The sequence below is a fragment of the Trichosurus vulpecula genome, chromosome 1 (assembly GCF_011100635.1).
Source record: "Trichosurus vulpecula isolate mTriVul1 chromosome 1, mTriVul1.pri, whole genome shotgun sequence".
In the NCBI taxonomy this organism is placed as follows: Eukaryota; Metazoa; Chordata; class Mammalia; order Diprotodontia; family Phalangeridae; genus Trichosurus; species Trichosurus vulpecula.
The window spans coordinates 403,983,693-404,001,282 of record NC_050573.1 but is presented as its reverse complement, the minus strand read 5'-3'; the positions used below and the strand labels follow the sequence as shown (position 1 = coordinate 404,001,282).

At 42.1% G+C, this 17,590-nt stretch overlaps 1 pseudogene; it reads left to right on the top strand.

The window, feature by feature from the left end:
- Positions 1-17,590, top strand: part of LOC118839104 — a 134,996-nt pseudogene that overhangs the window by 11,234 nt on the left and 106,172 nt on the right.

Below are 17,590 nucleotides of genomic sequence, written 5' to 3'. Positions count from 1 at the left end.
CTTAGCAGAAAAGAAAGGAAGGAAGGAGGGAGGGAAGGAAAGAAAGAAGGAGGGGGGAAAGGAAAGAAGGAAGGAAAAAGAGAAGAAGAGAAGTAAGTAGGGAAAGAGGGAAGGAAGGAAGGAAAAAAGGAAGGAGGGAGAGAAGAAAAGAAGGGAGGGAGAAAAGAAGGAAGAAATGAAACAAGGAATTTAGGAAGGAAGGAGGGAGGAAAGAAGGAAGGAGGGAGGGAAGGGAAGAAGGAAGGAAAAGAGAAGAAGAGAAGTAAGTATGGAGAGAGGAAAGGAAGGAAGGAAAAAAGGAAGGAGGGAGAGAAGAAAAGTGAGGGAGAAAAGAAGGAAGGAAGAAATGAAAGAAGGAAAGAGGGAATTTAGGAAGGAAGGAGAGAGGAAGGAAGGGAAGAAGAAGGAAAGATTTATTAAGCATCTACTACGTGTCAGGGGCTGTGCTAGGTGCTTTACAATTTTTACCTCCTTTGATCCTCCCAGCAATCCTGGGAGGTAGGTTCTGTTTTTATTGCCATTTTACAATTAAGTCAACTGAGTCAAACAGAGGTTAAGTGACTTGTCCAGGGTCACACAGTTAGTGAGTGTCTGAGGTTGGATTTGAACTTTAAGTCTTCCTGACTCCAGGTCCAGCACTCTAGGAAATCATCTCCATCCTCTAGGTCATTTTTCTTTCAGTCTTTAACAATGCAGGCTGGAAAAAAAATACTTTTAAAATGAAAGAGGAAATAGCTTCAACTAAATGACGTTGAATGAAGGGCAAGAACAATCATGCTGGGTGGAGTACCAACCATCACTTGGGCAAGACCCCCATTCCCATACTCCCCTCAACAGGAATGCTCCCCCAGGCAGAATATGAGCATCTTCCCATTCCCTTCCTCGTGACATGAATCATTGCTACCTTCTAGGAAAGACAGCTCCATCACTAAATAATGGTTTCCATAATGAAAATGGGGATGATTTATTTATCTTCCTAAGGTTCTCCAAACAGGAGAAACTTAATTGGACTTGCCTAAACACTGGCTGTCACCCATGCCCCTTTGGACAGTAGTCACTCTGTGTTAAGAACATAACTAAAATTAATGACATAGTAAAGATGCCTAAACCTTGGTCCTTGGTAGTTGTGGGGGGGAAAATAGTGAAAAATTGCAGGGTAGATTTACCGTTTGGATAGCCGTAAGTTTTAGTCACCAGGACTCTTTTGCTTCCTCCTTGGCTTTGGAACATTTAATCAATATTCACAGGATTGCCTCAGAGCTTTTTTTCTCCCTTCTTCCTCTAGCTGGAGACTGAAGCTGGGGAGGACCAACATATAAAATCCTCAATGTGAAAAAAAGAAAAATTCTAGGAGCCTAGGTGTAGTAGAAATCATTGGGATAATTTGTCATGAGGTGGGGAAGGTTGGGGTGTGTATGTGGGTGATTGGGGGGAACAACTGGACTTTCTATGCCATGGTAAGAAAGAGTTTCTGTTGTAATAATATTGGGATGGGGGAGGGAGGAAAGATCATACCTATAATTTGTTGGTGTAGGGGGACTCCATATTCCGCCCCCCCATGCAGATTAAAGGCATGTATTAATATATTTTAATGTGTATGTGTTGTCTCCCCCATGGAATGTAAGCTTCTTGAGGGCCGGGACCGTTTCACTCTCGTCTTTGTTTCTCCAGCGCCTAAGCCGGTGCCTGCCACATAGCAGGCATTCTGGTTTAATTGACTGATGTCCATCTTATAGTCTCAGAGAGTTGCCTGGAGCACCGAGAAGTTAAGTAACTTGGCCAAAGGAACACGACTAGCATGCGGCAGTTATAACTTGAATGTGAGTCTTTCTACCGTCCTCTCTCTATTTACTCTATTGATAATGATGAGGATGCCGATTTGGAGATGGTGTCAGTAATAATCACTGGCACTTATGTAGTGCTTTCAGGTTTGCAAAGCTCTTTACATACTTTATCTAGGGCTGTAAATCTCTGTGATTCACTCTGACCCTCAATCTCCCGGAATCTTTGGCACGGTGAGTGCTTTGTCACAGGGATTTACTGTCATCTCAGTGACAGGGGTTGGAGTCAAGGCTGGATTATAAAGCTCAGTACTACATCCTCAAGCTGCTGCGTTGTGGCTCTCCAAGAAGCTGTCAAGCACCCTTGATTTCACAGGGTTGTGACAAAGAGGAGCAGGTAGTCTATGCCTCCCTTAAAAGAGGAATTTCCCCCATTCTGCCTCAGAAGTTTATGTCTGAGATTTTTCTTCATGGCTCTTTGAGTCTCAGCTGCAGTGAAAGTTCAGTCCTTCAAATGTCCCACTTGAGAAGCCACCATTTCCCTAATCTCAACCTCAACCAGCTATGGCTTTAGTGTAGTGAGAAGAACACTGGGTCAAGGGCCAGGGTTCTAGTTCTGGGTTTGGACTGAACTAGACTTAGTCAAGTACCCGGACTTGGTCAAGTCAGTCACTTGACCCTCTGAGTCTCGCTTTCTTCATCTATAAATGAACACTGCGTGGCCGTGTCACTGTGTAGTTATAAGGATCAAAGGATAAAATCGATGCCAGAAGCACAATTAGTGCTGTTTGAAGGGAGTTTTATCGCAGGGCACTGGGAGGTGGGATGGGAATGCTTTCTCCGTATAATAACTGCGATCCCTGGCTCCACCTCATGGTCCTTCATTGGCTTGAACTGCCATGGACAAGCAATCCTACCTCCTCCCTCCATCTCATCATCATGGCCACCTTCTGCCACAGTCCACCCTCTCCCAACTCACTGAGAGATGGGGCCCTATTTCCAAAAGAGTGAGCTGCCTCTTCTCTCAGTGAGCCTGTCTCTGTGGTTGGATTGTCCTTTGCACCACAGCCACCACCCCCATCCCATGGTCAGATGTGCCTCAGGCATAATGATTCCTAATTACAGCTCAGATAGATACAAAAGATTTAAAATGGAAAGCAGAGCTAAAATGTGATGCTTGAGGCCTGGCTTTACTTCTGCTATAGGCCTACTATATGATTTTGGGGAAATGATTTAACTGTGTCAAAATTCTACTCTCTATAAAATGATAATTCCTTCCCCTACACGGCTCTAAGGGAGATCTAAATAAGTGAAATGCCTCTTCTTTTATTACCTATTGCTCTCTTCAGAAGAGGAAGACTTTTCAAATTCCAGATATGTGGATTGGCACGCATCAGTGCTCCTCGAGATGGCATCACTACTTGTTACATGGCCAGCAGGCTCTCATATACAACATGATAATGGCCACTATTTATAGAGTGCCTACTATGTGCCAAGTGCTTTACACATATAATCTCATTGGAGACTAACAAAATCTCTGGGAAGTAGGTGCTATTATTATCCTCATTTTTTACAGCGGAGGAAACTAAGGCAAACAGAGGTTAAGTGACTTGCCTAAGGTCGCAAAACTAGTAAATATCTGAAGTTGGATTTGAAAACTCAAGTCCTCCTGACCCCAGGCCCAGTACTCTCTCCACTGCACCACCATTCTGCTGCCACAACTTGCAGACCCCAGTGCTGTTTGAGACTTTGCTCTGTTCACCTCCAAGTCCATCCAGTGCTTTCACTCAAAGCCTCTCCCTCTATTCCCCATCTAGCCTAGGTGCATTGGATTTGACTCCAAGTTCAAAACTCCACTCTGCCACTTACTACCTGTAGGAAGGTTAATAACTTAATTAGCCTTTCTGGGTCTCAGCTTCTGAATCTGTAAAATAGTGGAGCCGAATTAGATGGCCTTTAAGGTTCCTTCCATCTGTAAATCTAGAATCCTCTGATCTATAATCCTAGATACATGATTCCAGTCAAGTCCACTGAACCCAGGTGGAAAGTTTTATCCTGACCCAGACTCATATGTCTCTCCTGATGCTTACCAAGGTTCAGCAATAGGATTAGTAAACTCTGGTGAAGTCTGCTTAGTCAAATGATCATGAAAGACATCTGTCTCCACAATCTGCCTGGCCAGGTCATCTTGAAAGAAGGAACCCTCTTCATCTCATATTGCCAAATCCTTGTCTCCACCCCCTGTAGTAAAAGGAAAAGGAAAAATTATGCTTGTTTTCCTTATGTTACCGCCAGACCAGTGGTCAGGGAACCTTGAAGGAACCTGAGGGCACTAAGGGAACATCAGAGCAGCCTCTGTAGGACTCAGTTCTAAAGTCAACCAAGATAATAGTCTCTCTCTTTACTCTGATGGAATTTGCTTACAATGATGCCATTCACTCTGGCATACAGTACATACTCTTCATCAGTCATGGGCTTCCCCCAGGATAATCAAGTGCCTGTGTACCCAGTCATTGTCTTGCCTCCAACAAAAAACTAGGTGGTACAGTGGAGAGACTGCTGAACTTGGGATCCAGAACACACGAGTTCAGATACTTCCTTAGATACTTCTTAATTGTGTGACCCTGGACAAGTCACTTAATCTCTGTTTGGCTCCATTTACTCACCTGCAATATGGGGATGATAATAGCGCCTAGCTCCTGGGGTTTTTGCAAGGATGAAATGAAATATTTATAAAGTACAAGACAAAGTGCTATATAAATTCTAGCTATCATTACCATTAATAATAATTAACTACCTGGGGTGATTAAAGATAGAAAGTCTAGAAGGCCACTGGGGTGGGGATTGCATTCCAGACTAGGGATGCATCCTCTGATGGACATTATTCCCACTTCTCACCATGAAAATGTTGTATATCAGCATATCACCCCAGCAAATGTGTCTCTGCCTCCCCCAAATAGGGCTAGGTAAAGAACTTTCATTTTGGATCCTTAGAACCAGAGTGGTTCTAATTGTTAATGGTAAAGAACAATCAGTTGTTAAACCTAAGGGGACATTGGAGGAATGTCTTTTGAAGAAACATCTGCACAGCGTTTAATATTTAAGCTTGAGGGAATCAAAGTTTATAGCATCATAAACTACTTTAAATATTTAGAGTTGATAAGGATGATCCAAGATGTGGCACTTGGTGCATAGCAGCTCGTGAAGAAAAAAAATACTCGAATACAGGAAGTTTAAATTCCTATCCTGTCCTAGTGGTTAAAATGAGGCCAGAGCTATATGGCCTGTCAGCCTAACCCTGGGCAGGCCAATTGCCAGAAAGTTGTCTGAATCACTGTGTAATGCAATTCACTCTTTAAGGCTGCCAGGATGATAACAACTGAATCAGATTGATTCCTGACAAGCTAACCTTTGCATCACAATCAGTCATTCTGACAGCCTCCCATCCCCAATGGAATCAGTTGTAGTTTAGTTGTTTCAAGGCAAATGTTGTGGGCATAGCTTGCGAGGTATGGATCTTTTGAATGCTTGGACTCTGATAACTTCATAAGGTTAAGTATATATGAATGAGTTTATTTAATTGATGAACTTGTATGCATCCCTCCAAGAGAGGAAGACTCATAGAATCAGACGTTTAAGCTGGAAGTGATATTTGACAGCGACTATTCTAACCTTCATTTACTAGAGGAGGAAACTGAGACCAAGAGAGCTAAAATGATGTGGGAGCACCACGGGCTCCAGTGTTGTTTCTGCACATTTAGTCAGATGGTTAGACAGTTGGTATTTCAAAAAGGAACAGCTGGATGATGTCAAACACACTGGCTGGCAAGTGTGTGCTATCATATAGCACAAATGAAAGTGGATGTGTGCCTGCTATCCAGTTTTCATTATTTTAGACAGGCAAACCACTTCACTTTGTTATGTAGACAAGCAGCCACTAAATTGGGTGTAGGAGTAGCTGCTACTCTTGCTTCCTTACTCCCGTGTATGTGCTCTGACCTCTCTCTCTCCCCCCTCCTCTTGTCCTCTCTCTCCTCCCTTTCCCTCCACTCCCTCCCTCTCTGTCTCTCTCTTTCTGTCTTTCTGTCTCTCTGTCTCTTCCTTTGTATCTGTCTCGGCCTCTCTCTCTGTCTCTCTGTCTCTGTCCCTGTCTCTCCCCTCTCTCCCTCCTTCCTTCCTCCCTTCCCTCTCTCTCTCTCTCCTACCCTCCCTCCCTCTGTCCCTGCATTCTTCTCTCCCTTCCCCTCTCTGTAATGACACACCTCCTCTCCTCTGATCTTCATCTGCAGTTCCCCTCCTAATCCTGGTCCTGGGCTTCCCCTAAGGTGTGTCTCCTTTGGCTGCCAACTATCTGTATGTTCAGATCTCCAGTGAGAATAATAAATATTTAATGTAAAACTGATAAGACTAATCACATACAGGCTGCTAGTCAATGCTTGACAGCTTTGAAAAGAGCTCTCCTAAAGAGAAAGCAATTAAGGCTTGGGAACCCCAAGGGAAATATGAAATTCCAAGCAAACAGTGAGAGGCTCAGGACAGACTCAAAGGGCATAAAAGGAGAAGCCAGATTTAAACTTAGCAAACTAAAAACACAAAATTGGATCGAGGCAGAGTTGATGATAGCTAAACTAAGAATTAGAAAGTGGGTTCAGAACTTCCTGTGGGAGCCCAGGCTTGGCTCGTCTTTGTGCTGCATAGACCGGCTGCCAGCAAATACATCTTTTTTTCATTTGTCAGCATTCTGTTTCTGGTTAGAGCCTGGGATTCCGGGCAGAGGGAGAGACCAATGCTGCCTGCTACAGACCCTGTCAGTTTCCATTACAGTCTCTATTCTAAGGTGCTGGAATGGAAGGGTTTTAGGGTTGGGAGAGATGAGACCGTTTCATTTTACAAATGAGGAAACTGAAGCCCAAAGAGGTAAATTTTCTTGCCCAAAGGTACAAAGCTATTAAGTGGAAAAAGAGGGGCTTGAATCCAGGGTTCCTAGCTTCCAGCCCAGCATTTCCCCCACTATATTGTGGTGACAGCCTGGGAGCTGGCAGATGGACAACCTAATAAATGATGGGGTCAACTAGGCACCAGTTCCCCAAACTAAGGCAGCTAGTTCAGGAAACTCATGGAATTGATGGGAGCAGACCTTGTGAATGGTCCCTGGGGGTGTGATACTCATAGACAGGGTTGGCCCTACCAATTTATGAATAAAGATTCTTGGTAGGTCCTTTCCATGTCTTCTTTTGATCTTCCATCTGCATTATGGATATTTATCCAAACTCTGTCCTTGCCATCCAGCATTTCACTTGTCTAAAGTCTCCATGTGATGCTCTACCTAAACCTCTTTTTCTCCTTACCCTTCCCCATCCTCACTTCTCAGAATCTTTGAGCTTTTCCATCTGCTGATTAAAATTTTCCTGTCCTGGGTCCCTTTTTTCAAGGTCTTGCTACGTGGCTAGTTAGCTTCCCTAATAAACTAAAATGAAGGGATCGGATAGATAAAATCAAAACTCTTTTAACAAATTGCATAGTGAAATAAAACAAATTCCTATATTGGCCAAAAAAAGTCTCCTTCTACATTCTGAGTCTATCACCTCTCTATCAGGAAGTGGGTACCATTCTTCATCATGGATCCGCTGGAATCATGACTGATCATTGCATTGATGAGAGTTCTGAAGTCTCTCAAATTTATTCCTTTTATAATGATGTTATTATTGTATAGATTGTTCACCTGGTTCTGCTTACTTCACTTTGCATCAGTTCATACAAGTCTTCTAAAGTTTCTCTAAAACCATCTCTTTTGTAATTTCTTAAGGTACAATGGACTCTGGAAGAGAGAGTGAGGCAGATGACTTTGCACAGCTCAGCCTCAGATCCAATTCACTCACAAGGCAAGACATCACTTTCGTGATGTCATTGGTCCTCTTCAAGAATGATGATAGAATTCCATTACGTCCACGTACCATAATTCGTCAAGTCACTCCCTAGTCGATACCCTTTAGTTTCCAGTTTTTTTACCAGTACAAAATGAACTTCTACAAATATTTTTTATACATATAGGATCTTTTTCTTTTTCTTTGATCTTTTTGGGACGTAGGCCTACTGGTGGTAGCACTGGGGCAAAGGGTACACACAGTATAGTAACTTCCGGGGGATATAGTTACAAACAGATTTCCAGAATGGTTGGACCAGTTCACAATTCCACTAACAGTGCATCAGTGTGTCTATTTTCCCACAGTCCTGGCCACATTTGTCACTTTTTCTTTCACAGCCGTGTCAGTCTGATAGGTGTGAGACAGAACCTCAGACTTTCAAGAAGTTCTGCATGAAGTCTTTCCTGATTCCCCCAACTGCCAGTGCCCTCCCTCCCAAACAACTTAGTATTTAACTACTTTGTATGTAGTTGTTTTTTTCTCCCTTTATATTTATGTTGTCTGTCTTTATATGGATACTCATCTCCTCCACTGCTCTTAGAGTAGCCATTGTTTGGTTCTTTGAACTTGTAATCCCAGTGCCTAGCACAGTGTCTGGCACATATTAGGTACTTAATAAATACTTGCTGATGGATTGATTAATGACTTGGGATATCTAGATTATCTCTCACAGGACATGAATTATTACCGTTGTAACTTTATGAGCCTCTCAGTTCCTCATTTATAAAAGTAGGGGGTTGGTTAGCTTCTAATATCTCTCCCAGTTCCTAACCTATGATTCTATGATCGTTTCAGCACTGAATCATATTCTAAGTCATAGTACCTCTGAAGTACACAGGAAAGAGCGCTGACTTTAAATTCAAAAGACCTGGGTTCAAATACCACCTCTGAGGCTTACTTACCTGTATGGAAGCTGGGCGGCGCCATAATGCATAGAGTACCAGGCCTGGAGTCAGGAAGATTCATCTTCCTGAGTTCAAATTTGGCCTCAGACACTTACTAGCCGTGTGATCCTAGGCAAGCCACTTAACCCTGGTTGCCTCAGTTTCCTCATCTGTAAAATGGCCTGGAGAAGGGAATGGCACACCACTCCAGTATCTTTGCCAAGAAAAGAGTCATGAAGGGTCAAACATGACTGGAAAGGGTCATTTGCCCACACGGGATCACAAAATGGTGAACATGACTGGAAAACTACTCCACAACCACCACCACCACCTGTTTGTCTCTGGCAAGCTGCTTGACCTCCACCGGCCTCAGTCTGCTCATCTTTAAAGCGAGGCGGCCAGACTTGATGGTCACTGAGGTCCCTCTCACCTGTAGGCCTATGCTTCTCAAAGGAAGAAAAGAAAAGGTTCCATTTCCTCCAGCGTAAAATGGTGATAATGATGTTTCTTTCATACGATAGTCCAGTATTTAAAGAGACTTTGAAGAAGTTGGACGTTACTTAACAGAGATGAAGGGAGCCTCCCAGGGCAGAATTGTAAGCAATGAGTAGAAATTACACAGAGACAGATTTACACTTGGTGTAGTGGAGGATTAGAGAGGCCCCAAAATGGAAAAGTCTGGCTGTGGAAATATTGTACAGGTTCTCCTGCACAGGAGGCCTTCAAACAGTGATGGAACGATCAACTAACCAATCAACCGATACGCATTTAGTAAACTTCTGTCCGGATCTCCTGGCTCCAAAGTCACATCATCCCCAGCTCTGAAATCCTGTGATTCTATTTGCAAGAGTCAAATTCAGCTCAACAAAGGCACCATAAACTCTTGACTTGTATTTTGAAAGAGACCAGGGATTCTAATAGGCAGAGGTGAGAAAAGCATGTATTCCAGGCATGGGGACAGCCTGTGCATAAGCAGAAGGACCCATCATGGAGTCCTTAAATGGAGAGTCGTGTGTGAGAAACAGCAAGAAAGCCAATCTGGCTGGACCTAGATTTTTGAAGGGGAGTAATGTATAGTAAGACTTGGAGGGTAAGTTGGAGGCCTTTTTGGGAAAGGCTTTATAAGCACTTAAGCACCCAAAGTTTGGCAGTGGTGGGAATTTGATACCTAACACAGACCAGATGGAGGATTGTGTTATGCCCCAAAGGCAAATATTTTTATGAATTTGTGAAGAATTGAAACTCCTGACACACACACTCTCTCTCTCTTTGTTTTTCTCTCTCTCTCTCTGTTTCTCTCTGTCTCTCTCTCTGTTTCTCTGTCTCTCTCTGATTCTCTCTGTCTCTCTGTCTCTCTCTCTGTCTCTATCTCTGTCTCTCTCTTTCTCTCTCTCTCTCTCTCTCTCTCTCACACACACACACACACACACACACACACACCAACCCTAAGAAATAAAGCTTATTAATACCAGCATCAACTCAGCCCTGTGGTAGGAAATTGGAGCTTCCAGATGTTTGCCGCTTTTCAATACTGCTGCCATCATCCCATATTTCTTGATCAAGCCTCCTGGTGAGCACAGTGCTATTGATCATGGGCTGACTAGAACAAACCTGGTGCCTGACCTCTGGAATCCACCTTGGAGCTCAATCTCATATTTAAATACCTAGAAATGCTATTTAAAAGTTTTATTGATGGCTTTGGTTTTTACATCTCAGTCATTTCCGATAAATCCTTCCCTTCCCCCTCCACCTCCTCTGTGAACCTTGCCTTATTACAAAGAAGAAGAAAAAAAAACCCAACAGGTAAGCAAAACCAAGTGACTTGCCCCCAAACATGTCTAAGAGGGCACGTAATGACCTATAGTCCCCCTACCTTTCCCAAGAAAAGGGTAGATGCAATAGAAAGTCTTTTTTCATTTTGTAAAAATACTTCTTGCTCTACTTCCACCAACCCCGGCTGTAATCTCCATCTGTGTAGATTTTTGCACAGACATCCTCAAGGGATGGCTCAGCTAGAGGAATCACTCAGAGCTCTGGGGTTTGGAGGGCTATGTTACTGCAAATGGAATGACTAGTGAGACCCTCAGAGATAAAGGAGGTACTAAAAAGAACCTGAGGCTGACACATGGGTATGACTAGGAAGTTGGTTATTCGGCGTAATTCATGGAAACCACCATCATTATTTTATCATTACGTTTTGTATGTAGTTACCGTACTAGGAGCTCACTGGCTGGCTACCCTTCCTTTTTCCACACACACCCTTCTAACTTCAACTACCTCTTTTGTGGCATCTCAAGGTTTATTTCATATTATTTTCTTTCACCTACTCTATATTCCTGTAAAATTGTCCTTCTTAATGTTCTTTGAACTTAGCATTCTTTTTAAAAAATTAATTAATTAATTTTTAGTTTTCAACATTCACTTCCATGTGGAAGTGAACTTTTAAGTTTTAAAACTTTTAAAACTTTTGAGTTTTAAATTTTCTCCACCCTCTCCCTTCTCTCCCTCCCCAAGACAGCATGCAATTTGATATAAGCTCTAAACATACATTCATATTAAACATATTTTCACATTAATCATGTTGTAAATTAGAATTAGAACCAGTGGGAGGAACCACAAGAAAGAATAAACAAAACAAGAGAGCACGTAGTATGCTGAGATCTGCGTTCAGACTCCATAGTTCTTTCTCTGGATGTGGATAGCATTTTCCATCATGAGCCTTTTGGATTTGTCTTAGATCCTTGCATTGCTAAGAAGAGCCAAGTCTATCAAAGTCAGTCATTGCCCACTGTGGTGGTTACTGAGTATAATGTTCTCCTGGTTCTGCTCACCTCACTCAGCATCAGTTCCTAAAAGTCTTTCCAGGTTTTTCTGAAATCCGTCTGCTCATCATTTCTTATGGAACAATAGTATTTCATTACAATCATATACCACAACTTGTCCAGCCATTCCCCAATTGATGGGCATCCCCTCAACTTCCAGTTCTTAGCCACTACAAAAAGAGCTGCTATGATTATATTTGTATATGTGGGTCCTTTTCCCATTTTTGTGAACTTAGCATTCTTTCTCTGTGTTTTTGCAAAGGAAGACAGGGAGGAAAGAAGAAAAGAAGGGAGGAAAAAGGAAAGAAGGCAGGAAAGGCAGAAGGAAAGAAGGGAAAAGGAAGGAAGGAAGGAAAAAAGGAAGGAAAGAAGGAAGAAAACAAGCATTTATTAAAGAGGCTACCACATGTCAGGCACCATGTGTTAAGTGCTTTAAGAGCCTCACAACAACCCTAGGAAGTGGGTGCTATCGTTATCCCCATTTTACAGTTGAGCAAATTGAGATAGATAGAGGTTTAGTGACTTGTTCAGGATCACACAGCTAGAGTCTGAGTGAAAATTTGAACTCAGATCTTCCTGAATCTAGGTTCAGGGATCTATCTGCTGCCTCATTTACCTACACCACAAGCAATGCTTTGTGCCTTCAATACACTCTCTTCTTATTTCTGCCTATTGAAATCCGCATGCCTCCTTCAAGACTCAGACCATATGTCTTACTTCTCCCTCGTTGGGAGTTTCCTCTCTTCAAACCGTCATAGATTTACTTGGCTATGAATCAATATTGTTACCATTAGAAGTTAAGCTCCTTGAGGGCAGGTATGGTTTCATTGTTCTGTAGCATCTCATGTCCTAGCACTGTGCCTGAAACATAATAAATCTATATTGAATTAAAATTAATCTCCCTCCCCATTTATTTCTCCTTTTAAAAGTCTATTGATATTCTTGATCATTTCTCTTTGATTCTTTCCTACACTAACATTACATTAAGGGAAGGCAAAATTAGCAATCAGCTCACATTTTATAGTTCTATAAGGTTCACAAAGCTTTTTCTCATTATACCCTTGAGAGGCAGGTGGGGAGATTATTAGTATCTCTAATAAATGAGAAAATTGAGTCCCAGCGAAGTGACTTACATTGGTGTTAGAGTCAAGATTTGAACCAGTGTATAAGTATTCTAATCTCAAATCCAATGCTCATTTCACTGTATCACACTGCCTCCCAATGATCCCTGAAGATTTCACCTGAATAAAAATTCAGGGAGGGATAAGGAGGAGGGTATCCAGGATGTACCATCCTGGACTTTAAAATCACCTTAGGGATGGTCCTGGAGAGTAGTTAATTAGCTGAACTAATTAGCGTTTGGGAATTCAAAATCCAGCCCTGGAGCAAATGGGTAGGGATGGGGACAAGAATAGGAATGGGTAGGCCAGGTTTTTGAGAAAGCCTTACTTATCAGGGATCTGAACAAAGGCAGAGTGTACACATAGGTGTAGCTTAGCAACATTCTTGACTGCTAAAGTGCCCACTTTCAGGTACCATTTTGCTGCTGCACCAAAAATGTACCCAGACAATGAGTATCCATTGGGACTTCCCCTGCTATGGTCACGAGCCCCAGGTTCATCCTCTTCCTTTTCAGGGTCTTCTTGGGTAGTAATTAAGCCTCTTGGTCCATTCACTTTATTCAAGGATCCCAATGGATTCCAGCTGAGATCTCAGTGCACTCCACAAACTGGCTGTGGCACTTCCACATTTTAGACTGTTTATATACATGGCAATAGAACATAGAGGAAAACAACTTCAAAGTCAGATTCTATATGAGAATGATGGTTTCTGCTTTAATTAGGAAAGTCTCCAGAGCATTGGCGAGCTGTCACATAGATGTGGCTTCAGGGATACTTGACTTCAGAGAAGAAGAAAGATGAACCACCACTTTCCCTGATGGTTTGTCAGCTTCATCCATTCCCTGGCCCAGAGTGACTATAGTGGGCTGTGGATTACAGATCTTTGGCCAAACCATCCTCTACTTTGAAATGCATTTTGCCCAAAAGCCAGTTCCTCATGATCTGATCCAGTGAAGGAGGGGACCCTAAATTGAATTAATGAGGTTATTGAAGCTGGAAACGATAGCTTTCTCCCTGTCTGCCATAACCAGTGATATATCATCAGATCTAGAAGCATTCTTCTGAAGTTGGTGTCAGATAGAAATCCTCCCTACATTTTACAGATTGGGAAACTGAGGCAGGGAGAAATTCTAGACAATTTATTAAAGATTCCACGGAAGCCATTGATCTCCTTGCTCTTGCTAAAAGTATGCAAACTGTCTTGTGAGCATGCTTGTCTTTTATAAAATACTTTCTAAAGGTCAAATTTACAGATAATACTACATAGTATTCTTACATTTAAGCAACAATGAAGAAACTTGTAAAGAAGAAAGACTGAGTAGGGAGTCAGGAGACTTGGATCCTACTTCTGGCTCCAACATTAAATATGCAATCCTGGGCAAATTACTTAATTGTTAGCACTTCAGTTTCCTTATCTCCAAAGTGGGGGAAATACTGCAAGGATTACTCACCTCCTAGTGTTAGTTCAAAGAGGATGATGTATGTGAAAACACTTTTTAAAGCCTAAAGCATCATCCATGTGCAAAGCATCACTGATATTATCTAAAGGTAAAAAATGTAAAGTATGATTACCTGAAGCAGAGGATTTGGATCTTTTTTGTGTCATAGACTCCTTTGGCAGTATGCTGAATTCCTTTTCAGAAAAAATAAAGTTTTTAAATGCATCAAATAAAATATATAGAATTATGAAATAAACAATTTATACTGAAGTAGTTATTTTTTGGCCCTTTCTTCTTACCAGAGAAGAAGTCTGAATTTTTTATGGGATATTTACAGTATCTTATTGTAAAATTTAGCTTAAGTATTTGGTCATAGACTATGTTGTACAATGCAATACACATATTTTATGCATTTCTGAATTTCTAAACTTTTTCTGTATTGTCTGCTGGCCTTCACGTGTCATCGGTGGCTTCTACAGAACTCCCAAGAAATTCCCATTTAATTTCTTATGCTGACCCCCAATATCGAAACTGGGGTGGGACAAATCATGATGTGGAAGGGATAACTGTAAAAGTATGGCATAATTTTTTAAATCAGGAAAAGGTTACATAAAATAGTCTTTCTACCAAATACACAATCTTATTTATTGGCCCACCTCCTCTACTGTAAGACTTCCTCCTCAATCTGTTTCTGTGTGGTCAGAGGGAGATAGACCAGGAACATGCCCCACCCAGGTATAGGACCACATACACTTCTGCTATAGCATGGACCTATGCTCATGTGCAAACTCAGGCAGGTAACACTGGAAAGGGGCATGACCATCAAACCAAGCACATGGAATTCAATGCCAAGGGCTGCCAGGAAAGATTGCACAGCTTCCAAGAAAAATTCAGGTGCTTCTCAATGCAGAACAAAGCAATCTGAGCAGACAGTCCAGGAAGAGAGAAGAAGGAGGAGTTTTGTCTGCTGTGTGTCCTGGAGCTCACCTTGCCTGAATTTTGCCAAGGGCAGAAAGGAGAGGCAGATTTACTAAGGCCTCTTGGGCACGATGCTGGGCTGGGCTGGGTTTGGCACTTGCTGAAATCATTGGGCTCAGATGGCAAATCTGTGACTGAATGAGAAATATTCAGTCTGGGAATGGATGACATTGTACTGTTCCCATTAAAAATCATGTCATTATCAGTGTTCAGTAATATAGTTTTATGGCCACAGTGACTCATGCAGACTTTTTAAGGGAAAAAATGAAAGACTACAAAAATGCAGAAGCCCGTTGAAATGGACTTTTATGCAAGGTTTTGCCCTTTTGACTCTGAAAGGATAACCAAGAATTGAAAGAATATATACTGGCATATTTAGGAAGGGAAATAGAAAGTCTTTTTCTTTGTTTTCTTTTTCTTTTGAGGCAATCGGGGTTAAGTGACTTGCCCAAAGTTGCACAGCTAGTAAGTGTCTGGAGACTGGATTGGAACTCAGGTCCTCCTGACTCCAGGGCCAGTGCTCTATCCACTGTACTACCTAGCTGCTCGTAGAAAGTTTTTTTTTTTTTTAGTTCTGGGATTTAATTTCTATTTTCGATATTTACTTAGTACCACTTTTGTGTCCTGTACTGTGCTAGGCACCTTTACAGAACACAGACAAATACATGATGTGGCTCCTGGGAGCTAACATCCTGACAATATCATTGTACTTTATTTATTGGTAAATGACTTGCATTTTGGTGGAACTAAGAGTTCCAAGAATGAATTCATGTGTCCTGGTTTTTTTTTTTTTTATAGGAACAGCACCTCTCATTTATCTAAGAGAAAAGATGTCTCCTCTAATTTACATGCAATTTGAAAACTAGGAGGAAGGAGGAAGCTTGGCTTGGACAGAGGGAGCTCTGGAGTTAGACCTTCCTTCCAGTCTCTGCTCTGCCACTGTTTTTGTGACCTTGGGTAAGTCAATTCACCTTTTTTGTCCTCAATTTGTAAAAGAAGGAGCTTGACCTTGATGCTTTCTGAGGTTCCTACCAGCTCTAAATCTAAGAGCAATGTTATCTTGGATCCTGCTACCACATGGCTAATTCAACACAATTTAGCCATCATTGATGGAGTACCGGCTGTGGGCAGTAGGAGGTACCAGAAATTCCAAAGATGAAATAAAATACCACCTCTGCCCTCAAGGGGTTTTAAGCTAATAAAGGGGAAGGAGATATGCACATATATGTGATACAATTTGGAATAAGCTAAGTGCAAAGGAGAAGTTTAAGGTGGTATGAAGATTCCCAAAAGGAAAAGGCTCTTCCTTCACTGGGTGAGGATAGGAGATCGGGGCAAGATGCACATGAGTAAAGGGGATGGCACCTGTACTGACTGGCAGGAAGGGAGAGATTTCAATGTTGCTGTTGTTGTTGGGTGGTATCTAACCCTTTGTGACCCCATTTAGGGTTTTCTTGGCAAAGATACTGGAGTGGCTTGTCATTTCCTATTTCATCTCCTTTTACAGGAGGCAAAGAGGGATAAGTGCCAGCTCATTTTACAGATAGGGAAACTGAGGCAACCAGTGTTAAGTGGCTGCCCAGGATCACACAACTAATAAGTGTCTGAGGCCAGATTTGAACTCAGGAGGATGAATCTTCCTTACTTCACGCCCAGCATTTTATCCGCTTTGCCACCTAGTTACCCAATAGGCAGGGATAAAAAAGTCAGGAGGACAGCATGATCAAAGGCATGGAGATGCAGATGATAGGAAGGGATTGAGGAAAGGTAATGTCTCCAATTTGGCTGGAGAATAGGGATATGTGGAGAAAACAGGACACAATGTATCTAGATTGTGGAGAACTTAGAATGCCTAGCCGGAAAGCAATGGGGACCCACTAGAAATTTTGGAGCAAGGGCTGGGTTTAACTAGGACAGTGCTTTGGGAAATTTTGTGGGCATCATATTTTGCAAAAGATTATGAGAAGACATGTGAGGTCATAGGCTCATAAATCTCAATCTAGAAGGGGCCTCTGAGTTCATCTAGTTCTTTCTGCAAGAGAGACTGCTTTTAAATCATCCCAGAGATCTGGGCAAGCATCCTACTTTTACAAATAACCACGGAAAAAGGTCTTTCTATATGGTTCCACGAACAGCATTAACTTTGTACAAAGTTTTCACGAAAATGTAGCCATGACACTTTCAAGTAAAGATTTAGGGCTGGAAGGGATATTAAAGGCATTAGTCTAATGCACTTATTTCACTGATAAGGGACTGAGGTCCAGAGAGGCTAAGGGATCTGTCCAAGCTGTCATAGGTAGGAAGGGGCTGATCTAGGGTTTCAGCCCAGGTCGGTTTGACTTGAAGGCAACACCCTCTTCAATGCATTCAACCTGAGTTGTAGAAATGCTCACATCATTTCTAAAATTTTATGATGTTCTGCCCTGACATTGATAGCTGGGGCACTGGTGTCTGGATTTTGTTTCTTTTTATTCAGCAAGAAAGCAACTAGATAAAAAGATCTCTCCCCTTTTCCACTTAGAGCGTCTAGGTGGTGCAGTGGATGGAACGCTGAGCTTGGAGTCAGGAAGACTCATCCTCCTGAGTTCAAATCCAGCCTCAGACACTTAGTAGCTATGTGACCCTGGGCAAGTCACTTAAC